Consider the following 11652-nt stretch of genomic DNA (forward strand, 5'->3'; position numbering starts at 1 on the left):
CTGAACTATTGGCCATCCCATAACCAGGGCCACTGCCCTTTGCCTGTTTCCCCAACTCCCGATCCTCCAGCTTACCTCCCTGTCTTATTCCCTGCCTTATCCCTGCCCCATCCACTTGCTTGTCACCCTGGCACACAGAGCTGTAGCCAGGCCACAGCTGGGGGGGGGGAATGGGCTCACAATCCTGGACTGCTGCAGCTGCCAGGGTTTCATTTCTTCCCCCTCCTGCCCACCTTCCACCTCCACACATGCACACACGCACATACTTAGCCCCACACCAGGCCTAACTCCTTCCTATTTCTCCTGACCTCAGCAAACAGGCAGGGTAGGGCTGGTTGACTGCAGAGAGGGGTGGAGGAGCCCATGTGGGTGGAGGAGCAGAAATAAGGCTTCAGAATAAACCGTGTGTGTGTGTGTGTGTGTGTGTGTGTGTGTCTTGTCAGAATGACCCCTGCGTGTCTTAGCATGGAACATGTTGCAACACACCAGCCCCAGAGCTAAACACACAGGCTGGGACTGGTGGAGGCACCACCGCAACAGCGGCAAAGACTGGGATTAGAACTGAGTCTGTCCTCCCAGATCAAGGCATTCTCTTTATTAAGCACCTACTATGTGCCTGGCAGGCATTGAGGATTCATCTGTATCTGAGAATACAGAAGAGAATCAGAAATGATGTTTCCTAGACTCAGCTATCTGCATAGGCAATTTGGGAAATTTCTTGGGAAAAGGAGGTATGTAGGGATAGGATTGGGGGTTGCTGTGACCACAGTCTCCCTTGTAGCTTGAACTTGAAGAAAAGGCCGCAAGGTCATCTTATCCAGTCCCCTGCCTGTAAACCTTTAAAGGCAAGAATTCTCTGACAAATGTCCAGGAAAGAAGATCCTGCAGCCTCCCTTATGGTGAATGCCCCTGTCTCCTTGTTCTAATGTCCAATCTTGATTCCCATTCCTGCAGTTTCAACTCCTTCCTCTTGCCCAGATCTCAGTGGAAGCCGCGTCCGTGGGCTGCCAAAACCACATATGGTTAACTCAACCTTGCAGCTTGCTAGTGCTTCAGAGTAGAGAATATAAGGGTACCACATGGCCCATCTCAAGCTGCTGCAGAGACAGAAGTAACTGGCGCAGAGGGGTTCAGTGAGGGGCTGGTGGGAGGGAGGCTCTTTTCTAGGGGAGGGGGCACACCATCAGCCAGAGTCCAGGACCACCAGGCCACCATCCTCTCCTTATCTCACAACCCCCCTCATCTTCCACAAGGCCTCTGGGCCATACAAGGAGATGGAAGAGTTTCTGTTCTCCATTCAAACATAGTCCTTAGGGCTGGGCACAGTGGCTCATGCCTGTAATCCCAGCACTTTGGAAGGCCAAGGTGGGCAGATCACCTGAGGTCAGAAGGTCGAGACCAGCCTGACCAACATGGAGAAACCCCATCTGTACTATAAATACAAAAAATTAGCTGGGTGTGGTGGCACACGCCTGTAATCCCAGCTACTCAGGAGGCTGAGGCAGAGGATCGCTTGAACCCAGGAGGTAGAGGTTGCAGTGAGCAGAGATCGTGCCATTGCACTCCAGCCTGGGCAACAAGCGTGAAACTCTGGCTCAAAAAAAAAAAAAAGGCCGGGCGCGGTGGCTCACGCCTGTAATCCCAGCACTTTGGGAGGCCGAGGCGGGCGGATCACGAGGTCAGGAGATCAAGACCATCCTGGCTAACATGATGAAACCCCGTCTCTACTAAAAAATAGAAAAAATTAGCTGGACGTGGTGGCAGGCACCTGTAGTCCCAGCTACTCGGGAGGCTGAGGCAGGAGAATGGCGTGAACCCGGGAGGCAGAGCTTGCAGTGAGTCAAGTTCATGCCACTGCACTCCAGCCTGAGTGACAGGGCGAGACTCCGTCTCAAAAAAAAAAGAAAGAAAAGAAAAAAAACCATAGTCCTTATTCTATGGTGGCCCTTTCCCCAGAGACAGGCAGAGATTTAGATCTACACAAGCCACACACACACACACACAAACTTCTATGCTCACACCTCAGGGATATACACTTACGGGTACAGATTCAGATACACAAACACCAGCTTTCTCTCTCCAATACACACACACACACACACACACACACACACACACACACACACACACCCTTCTTCCTGCCTCTTCAGCCTCAGGTAGCCTAAGACATAACCACTTCTATAAAGGGGAGCCCAGGGTGAGTAGCTGGGTTGCCAAACTTCAGGCCGATGATGGTACCTTTTCATCACCCAGTAGCCTCTTCCCCGGGCTTTGCAGCAGCAGAAAAGGAAATCACACAACGGGATTCCTCCCGGATGGCAGACTTGAAAGAAAGGCAATGCGGAAAGCTAGAGGCACCTTGGGCATGAGCCATCTCTCAGCCCAGGGACAAAGCCATCCTTTTTTTAATTTTTTTTTCTTAGAGACAGGGTCTCACTCTGCTGCCAAAACTGGAGTGCAGTGGAAACATCACAGCTCACTGCAGCCTCGACCTCCTGGGCTCAAGGGATCCCCCCACCTCAGCCTCCTGAGTAGCTGACCACAGGCGCCACCACACCCAGCTAATATTTTTTCTTTTTTTTGGTAGAGATGAGGTCTTGCCATGTTGCCCAGGTTGGTCTGGAACTCCTGGCTTCAAGTGATCCTTCCACCTTGGCCTCCCAAAGTGTGGGAATTACAGGTGTGAGCCACCACACCTGGCCAGAGCCATCCCTACACCCAGTTTCTCTCCAGGTCCTGGCCTTTTTTTTTTTTTTTTTCTTTGGAGTCTCGCTCTGTCACCCAGGCTGGAGTGCAGTGGTGCTACCTTGGCTCACTGCAACCTCCACCTCCCGGGTTCAAGTAATTCTTCTACCTCAGCCTCCTGAGTTTCTGGGACTACAGACACGTGCCACCACGCCTGGCTAATTTTCTGGGTTTTTTTTTTTTTTGTTTTTTGTTTTTTTTTTTAGTAGAGATGGGGTTTCACCGTAGTAACCAGGATGGTCTTGATCTCCTGACCTCGTGATCCACCCGCCTCGGCCTCCTAAAGTGCTGGAATTACAGGCGTGAGCCACTGTGCCCGGCTGGTCCTGGCCTTTAAAAGGCCTCCACTCTGGCCCTCCTGGGGTCACCCCTTCCACACAGGGGCAAAGGAACAGAGGAGCCTACATGGACTTCACATCCTTTCTAGACCACACTCCAGGGACCAGCACCAGAAACTCTGGAATTCCTGCCCAGCACTGACTCTACTTTCTAGGCCTACAGGTCGCTGACTGTGGTCCTTCTCCCCAGGAGCAGTGGCACCAGCGCTACTGTGCATGTACACATGGGCCAAACTAGGAACATGACAAGGGGCAGTTATGGCTGGGGTGGGGATATAGAGGCAGCATGGACACGCGGGCTAGGGAATCTCTGTGCACAGGCTGGAGGCCCTTGTGGCACAGGCAGAGCCAGAGGTGCTAAGGAAAGGGAAATGGCCCAGGCCCTGGCTGGTGGCCAGGGAGGAGCCATTCTCCATGGGGCTGCCATACCCTGACAGAGTGAGAACTTGGGCTTCCATCATGGACTTTCAGGTCATCGAGGCGGTGCGCCTGTGAAGGTATATATGACCTAGCAGTTTGGGAGCATGCTCCTCTTTTTTTTTTTTTTTTTTTTTTTTGAGACAGAGTCTTGCTTTGTCGCCCAGGCTAGAGTGCAGTGGTGTGATCTTGGCTCACTGCAACCTCCGCCTCCCAGGTTCAAGTGATTCTCACGCCTCAGCCTCCCAAGTAGCTGGGATTACAGGCATGCGCCACCATGCCTGGCCAATTTTTGTATTTTTGGTAGAGACGGGGTTTCACCACATTGGCCACGCTGGTCTTGAACTCCTAGCCCCAAGTGATCTGCCCGCCTCGGCCTCCCGAAGTGCTAGGATTACAGGCGTGAGCCACCACGACTGGCCTGGAAGTGTGCTCTATAACTTACCTAGATCTATGGCATGTGGGCCTCATTTGTGCTCCTGCCCCTGCCCACTGGTTTTGGGGGTGAGGGCTTACTCAGGAGGCCCCCTTCGTGGCTGGGGGAGGACACAGCTGCAGAAGAGCCTGCAGGCTCCCAAACTCTGCTGGCTGGAGTGGGCCCAAGCATGGCCAGAAGCTGGGAAGTGAGCAGGAGGGTGCAGGGCCCTGGAGGGAGGCTGTAGGGAGATGGACTCCTGCCGTTTTTCCTACCTTGTGTCCAGTGGAGGGGCCTTGAGGCCAGAGGCTGCCCACAGCCTGGTCCTGTGGGCGTATATCTTTTAATTACAGATGTAGCTCCAGCGACACTTCACTGCAAGGCGTGTGGGTGGGGATGGAATGTCAGAAGGAAAACAGGAGGCAAGAAAACAGAGATAGGAAGGGCCAGAAATAGTACAGGCCAGGGTGAGATAGCAGGGGCCAGTGGTGGTGGAGGGAGAGGCTGGAGAAGGGTCTGTCGAAAACTCTCCAGAGAATGCCCGTCCCAGGCTGCCCCTCCTGACTCACCCCAAGCCCCCCAAGTTGCAACTCCAGGACTGCTGGCATCTAGATTGTGCTCTGGAGCTGGTTCACCAACTCTCTAAGCAGCACACTCCTCCTGAGTGGGGAGGGGTGATGGAGTCCTTGCCACCTGAGTCACCCGCTTCCTGCTCCTGGTCTGGGCGACTCCACGCACAGGCTGACACAGCTGGGGCCCCACCCGCCCTGCCAGCCTGCCCGCTCCTCCCTCTTTCCACAAGCCAGGAGAGATGCCTGCCCTGACAAGGCATGCTTCCCACGGAGAGGCCATCCCTCTCACTCGCACACAGGGCTGGAGGCAGCCATTTCTCCCCCACCTGTGGAGAGCCTTGGGAAGAGGAAGAAGGCATAGTCTAAGCAGAACCCCCTTTTCCCTGCATCTATGAAGAAACTGAGGCTGGAGCCAGGATAGGGACTTCCCTAAGATCACACAAGAAAATTCCTGGCAGGGCTGGGACTTGAACCTTGGTCTTCTGCCAGCCAGTTCACCTCGCCCACCAACGTAGGTCTCTTTCCACCCCAAGGAAGGCGAAGACGGGCTGCAGTCAGAGAGGAGACGAGAACCGATTTTGCCGGCTTGATTTTGTCAGCCCGAGGTGTGACTCCAGGAAAACCTTGGAGTTAGAGAGCCGGGGATGGAGGAGGGGTGGGTGGCTCTGGGTGGTCCGAGACCCAGGCCTTACTTCCCCTAAGTCAACTAGCGGATGGCACCACCCAGAGCCTCTAGCCATCAGTTATGCAAAGAGACCGTTCCCCACTCCCGCCTCTCGCTCCTCCTGCCCTCTCTGCTTCCCTGGTCTCTGAGCGCTGGACTCCACCTGGCTGAGAACTGGGACAGGACTCAGCGGCCCCTGGCCTTGTACTTTCATCCCGTCTTTCCCGGCCCCGTCCCACAGCCCCCGAGGAATTTGAGAGTTGAGATCCTTCAATATTTCATCAGCACTTCAGCCTCCAGTGGAAGCAGCAGCCAACTTACAGCTCCTGCAGCATTTATGGCCCCAACAGAGAACCTGGAAGTAGCCAGGGGGAGGGGCGGGCGTGTGGGGGAGGGTGAAGCTTGGGCCAGGCTGCCAGTAAGAGCTGATGGAGAAGAGGGCTGCCAGGTCCAAAGTGTGTGTGAGCTGGGGGAAAGCGGCTCCAAAGCCGGGGACATTTTCATGTTTGAGGACACAGATGTATTTTAAAATAAATAAACAAAATGGCGTTATCAAAACAATTATGCTCAAGGTTAAAGTTATATGACAGGATTTTCTGACTTCAGCCCTGCCCCTGTCTCTGTGACTGGGTTTATAACTTCATCCGGAGATAATGTAAAACATTTTAATGGGAGGTTTTTTTGTTTTTTTTTTTTTAGGGCTGTGAGGCTCTCAAATGACCCCCTACTGCCTGGGGCCAGGAGGAAAGGCCAAATTCTCCAGTTAACATTGGCTGAACCTTGCCCCTTCCCAGCTCCCTCCTCCAGGAAGGTCAGGAGGATTTAGCCCAGTAGTCAAGGGAAAATAAAGGAATTTGGCTTGGCTAGCCCTTATTTCACCCCAGCAACACAATATCACACTTTTCTTCTGAAAAGAAAGGTGAAAAAGGTGACCCCAAATGGAAAATGTCAAGTTCTCTTGGCCGCTTCTTTGCACATGACCTCACTTAGTAAGTTCTTCTGGAAAGGGAAAGGATCAAGGCTGGGCGCGGTGGCTCACGCCTGTAATCCCAGCGCTTTGGGAGGCCGAGGTGGGCAGATCACCTGAGGTCGAGACCAGCCTGACGAACATGGAGAAACCCTGTCTCTACTACAAATACAAAATTAGCCGGCCATGGTGGCAGGCACCTGTAATCCCAGCTACTCAGGAGGCTGAGGCAGGAGAATCGCTTGAACCCGGGAGGTGGTGGTTGCGGTGAGTCGAGGTTGCGGTGAGTCGAGGTTGCGGTGAGTCGAGATTGCGCCACTGCACTCCAGCCTGGGCAACAAGAGTGAAACCCTGTCTCAAAAAAAAAAAAAAAAAAAAGGCCGGGAGCGGTGGCTCAAGCCTGTAATCCCAGCACTTTGGGAGGCCAAGACGGGCGGATCACGAGGTCAGGAGATAAAGACCATCCTGGCTAACCCGGTGAAACCCCGTCTCTACTAAAAAATACAAAAAACTAGCCGGGCGAGGTGGCGGGCGCCTGTAGTCCCAGCTACTCGGGAGGCTGAGGCAGGAGAATGGCGTGAACCCGGGAGGCGGAGCTTGCAGTGAGCTGAGATCCGGCCACTGCACTCCAGCCTGGGCGAGAGAGCCAGACTCTGTCTCAAAAAAAAAAAGAAAGAAAGAAAGAAAGAAAGGATCAAGTGGTGCAGATGCTCCTCAGTTTCAGAGGGGTTATGTCCTCATAGACATTGTAAGTTGAAATGCAATACAGGGAGACCCCATCTGTACAAAACATTAAAAAATGAGCTGAGCATGGTGGCGCATGCATGCCTGCAGTCTCAGCTGCTCGGAAGGTTCACTTGAGCCTGGAAGGTGGGGGTTGCAGTAACCTGAGATCGTGCCACTGCACTCTAGCCTGGGCGACAGTTCAAGACCCTGTCTCCAAAAAAATAAAAAAAGAAGATTGTGAGAGGAGACAAGGGGAAAAAATTAAAATTAAAAATTAAAAAAAAAGAAGAAAATGCACTTAATACACCTAACCTACATCATGGCTTAGTTTAGCCTACCTCAGATGGGCTTAGAACACTTCAGCCTACAGTGGGGCAAAATCGCCTCACACAAAGCTTATTTTATGAGAACTTGTTGAATATCTTGGTCGGGCGCGGCGGCTCATGCCTATAATCCCAGCACTTTGGGAGGCCAAGGCGGGCGGATCACTGGAGGTCAGGAATTCAAGACCAGCCTGGACAACATGGTGAAACTCCGTCTCTACTAAAAATACAAAAAATTAGCCTGGCATTGTGGCACACGCCTGTAATCCCATCTACTCGGGAGGCTGAGGCAGGAGAATTGCTTGAACCCAGGAGGCAGAGGTTGCAGTGAGCCGAGATTACGCCACTGCACTCCAGCCTGGGTGACAACAGTGAGACTCTGTCTCAAAAAATAAAAAGAACTTGTTGACTATCTCATGTAATGTATTGAATACTATACTGAAAGTGAAAAAAGAGCATGGTTGTTTGGGTGCTTGAAGTACAGTTGCTACTGAATGCTTTTCACTTTTATACCATCCTAAAGTCGAAAAACCCTAAGTTGAATCATTGTAAATTGGGGACTTTCTGTACAGTATATGCATGTGGAGGGAAGGCTCCCAGTTATCTCAGTTACCCCACCTGAGTCACGGGCATGAGGTATTCCTATCCCAAGGGCTGTTTGGGGGACAGAAGAGATGCTATCCAGGCACCCCGGCGCCAGCTGGGACCCAGGCAGGCAGTGATTACGCAGTGATGTGTCCATAGGTCAGACCTGGGGTTTGGGATGGGGCTGGTACCCGGGGGCTGTCCCCAGCCCTCAGCACACTCCCATCTAATTTCCAAGTCATCTTGGAACTTGTGAAGAGAGCTGGGCAGGGCTGCGCCAGCCTACTTAGAGTGAGCCTCAGCCCTGGGGGCCCAACCCAGACTCTCTGGGCCTCAGTTTCCCCATCCACAAAATGGAAGCCATCTATCTGCCAGGGCTGTCCTTGGAGACAAGATACAAAAGAAGGCCTGGAGCAAGGCCTCAGAATGGGGAAACTGTCTGAGTTGAGCCCTGTGGCTGCCAGGACCTCCCCAGTCATCTTGAGCTATTGGCTCCAGCGACAACTGGCCACAGCTTTCTGACAAGGGGAAGGGGCCTCTCTTTGTTCCCAAGGGAGAGTCTATTCTCCCAGAGACAGAGAACCAGGTTGAGACTTCAAGAACTACTTTTCTCTTTTTCTTTCCTTTTTTTTTTTTTTTTTTTTTTTTGAGATGGAGTCTCGCTCTGTCATCCAGGCTGGAGTGCAGTGGCGCGATCTCGGCTCACTGCAAACTCCACCTCCCGGGTTCACGCCATTCTCTTGCCTCAGCCTCCTGAATAGCTGGGACTACAGGCATCCACCACCACACACAGCTAATTTTTTGTATTTTTAGTAGAGACAGGGTTTCACCGCGTTAGCCAGGATGGTCTGGATCTCCAGACCTCGTGATCCGCCTGCCTCGGCCTCCCAAAGTGCTAGGATTACAGGCGTGAGCCACTGCACCTGGCCTTTTTTTTTTTTTTAATTGAGAGGGAGTCTCACTCTGTCACCCAGGTTGGAGCGCAGTGGTGAGATGCTGGCTCACTGCAACCTTCACTTCCCAGGTTCAAGTGATTCTCCTGCCTCAGCCTCCCAAGTAGCTGGGATTACAGGAGCCCACCACCACACCCAGTTAATTTTTTGTATTTTCAGTAGAGACAGGGTTTCACCATGTTGACCAGGCTGGTCTCAAACTCCTGATCTCAGGTGATCCACCTGCCTCAGCCTCCCAAAGTGCTGGGATTACAGACATGAGCTGCACCTGGCAAGAACTACTTTTCAAATCTAAGAGTGGAATTTCTTCTGCTGGCATTTACTGAATTTGCGGGGAGCCCAAGGGACTCCCTCCCACCTCCCTGATCATGACTCTCAGAATTCAGGAAGTTGTTAGTCTAAGTGACCCCAGCAACTCTGTCCCCAGGCCCCCTGCCTCCCTTAATTCATTTCTTCCTCCTTCTGTCCTCCCTCCCTTCATTTCTTCCTTCTTTGCTCCCTTCCTTCTTTCTTCCTTTCATTGTTTTCTTTCCCCCTCCCTTCTCACTCCTTGCCTCCTTCAGCGAGACCTGAGGTGTGGCATTGCAGGGGATTTTTTTTTTTTTTAGACTCACTCTGTCATCCAGGCTCCAGGCTGAAGTGCAGTGGCCTGATCTTGGCTGGCTGCAACCTTCCCCTCCCAGGCTCAAGTGATCCTCCTACCTCAGCCTCCTGAGTAGCTGGGATTACAGTCGCATTCCACCACACCCAGCTAATTTTCTTTCTTTTTTTTTTTTCTTTTGAGACAGAGTTTTGTTCTCCTTGCCCAGGCTGGAGTGCAATGGTGCGATCTTGGCTCACTGCAACTTCCACCTCCCAGGTTCAAGAGATTTTCCTGCCTCAACCTCCCAAGTAGCTGGGATTACAGGCATGCGCCATCACACCTGGCTAATTTTGTATTTTTAATAGAGACGGGGTTTCACCATGTTGGCCAGGCTGGTCTCATATTCCTAATCTCAGGTGATTTGCCCGCTTCGGCCTCCCAAAGTGCTGGGATTACAGGCGTGAGCCACCGTGCCTGGCCTAATTTTCGTACTTTTTGGTACAGACAGGGTTTCACCATGTTGACCAGGGCTCAAGTGATCCAACCGCCTTGTTTGGCCTCCTAAAGTGCTGGGTTTACAGGTGTGAGCCACAGCGCAGGGCCCTGTAGGGGATTTATCTCCACATCCTGCAGCCCACCTTCTCCTCTCCCTGGCCCCAGCTGACAGCCTAACAAAACCAGGCTGGCCAGGCGGGTGGCTCACGCCTGTAATCCCAGCACTTTGGGAAGCTGAGGCAGGTGGATCATGAGGTCAGGAAATCAAGACCATCCTGGCCAACACGGTGTGTCTCTACTAAAAATAAATTAGCTGAGCGTAGTGGCGTGTGCCTCTAATCCCAGCTACTCGGGAGGCTGAGGCAGGAGAATCGCTTGAACCAGGGAGTTGGAGGTTACAGTGAGATGAGATCACGTCACTGCACTCCAGTGAGACTACGTCTCAGAAACGAACAAACACACACCAGGCCAGCCCCTGCGACCAGGGTACTGTCTCCCTACTCTGAGCAGCACCGATTTAGTGAGAAAAGATCCAAACCCAGCTCAGTCACCAACCACCTCAAGGAACCCTGGACAAATTGCTTGTCATTCCTCAGCCCCACCTGGAGCAGAACTGACATCTGCATCTCAGGACTGTTTTGAGGGTTATGAATAATTTGTCAAGAGGCCTGGTGTTGGCTCATGTCTGTAATGCCAGCACTTTGAGAGGCCAAGGCAGGAGGATCACTTGAGCCCAGGAGTTTGACACCAGCCTAGGCAACAGAGCAAGACCCTGTCTCTACCAAAAATAAAAAAAAATAGCTGGGTGTGCTGGCACGTGTCTGTGGTCAGCGCTACTCGGGAGGCTGAGGTGGGAGGATGGCTTAAGCCTGGAAGGTGGAGGCTGCAGTGAGCCGTGATTGTCACTGCACTCCAGTCTGGGTGACAGAGCAAGATCCTGTCTCAAAAAATAAGCTCCCAAGTGCCTGGCACACAGTAGGCACTTAGTACATCGTAGTAGCTCTGATTTCCTTAGGATGGGGTCTTCCCATGACATCTGAGTCTGGTCCTGCTGCATGAGGCCAGCCTCCCTAGAGCCCTTTTGGTCATCCCTAACCTCCAACCCATTATTCCAAGATTCTAGGACTGGTGAGGTGCTGGGTGGGGTGTGGGGGCGGGTGGGGAGGTGGCTGCCTGAGACGGAGGTGTGGAGGAGGTGAAACTGTCTGGATGGGTGGAGTCAGGAGAATGAGCTGGAGGGCCCCAGAGGGCCCACACTGGGACTGGCTGGGAGTAGGTTTCACCGGTTTGGGGAGCTGGCTGGGCTCTGGGGAGATGCTGGCATCAGGGGAGGCTGGAGGGGCTGGCGGTTCCCTGGGAAAGGGGAGCTGAGTAAGGCAAGGCTGGGCCAATGGCCTGGGCTAAAGGGCTGCACAGGAGTGGTGCCTAGGGAGGGCAGGCCTGCTCCCTAATACACACACTGCTTCACCACACACTCGGAGACGCCATGCTCAGATGCACACTTGGACAGCTACCATCACACCTCAACTGCAAACTGCAAAAGGATCAGCTCTCAGATCCTTTTCCCACCTCCATATCTGCCATACCTATCTAATTCACACATTCTGACATTTATTGTTTTCTGCCCACCTCCCCGCTAGAATGTAAGTCCACGTGGGCCCGGCGTTTGGCCTGCTCTGTTCACTCTTCTAAGCCTAGATCCTCAGCATGCCTGGCACATAGTAGGTGCTCAATAAATATGTGCTGATTGAGTGAATGAATTCCTCTAAACACACATTCATTCCCAGCACTTGGGAGGCCGAGGTGGGGTGGATCACCTGAGGTCAGGAGTTTGAGACCAGTCTGGCCAACATGGTGAAACTCTGTCTC

This window comes from Macaca fascicularis, chromosome 16 (assembly GCF_037993035.2).
Source record: "Macaca fascicularis isolate 582-1 chromosome 16, T2T-MFA8v1.1".
NCBI classification, from domain to species: Eukaryota; Metazoa; Chordata; class Mammalia; order Primates; family Cercopithecidae; genus Macaca; species Macaca fascicularis.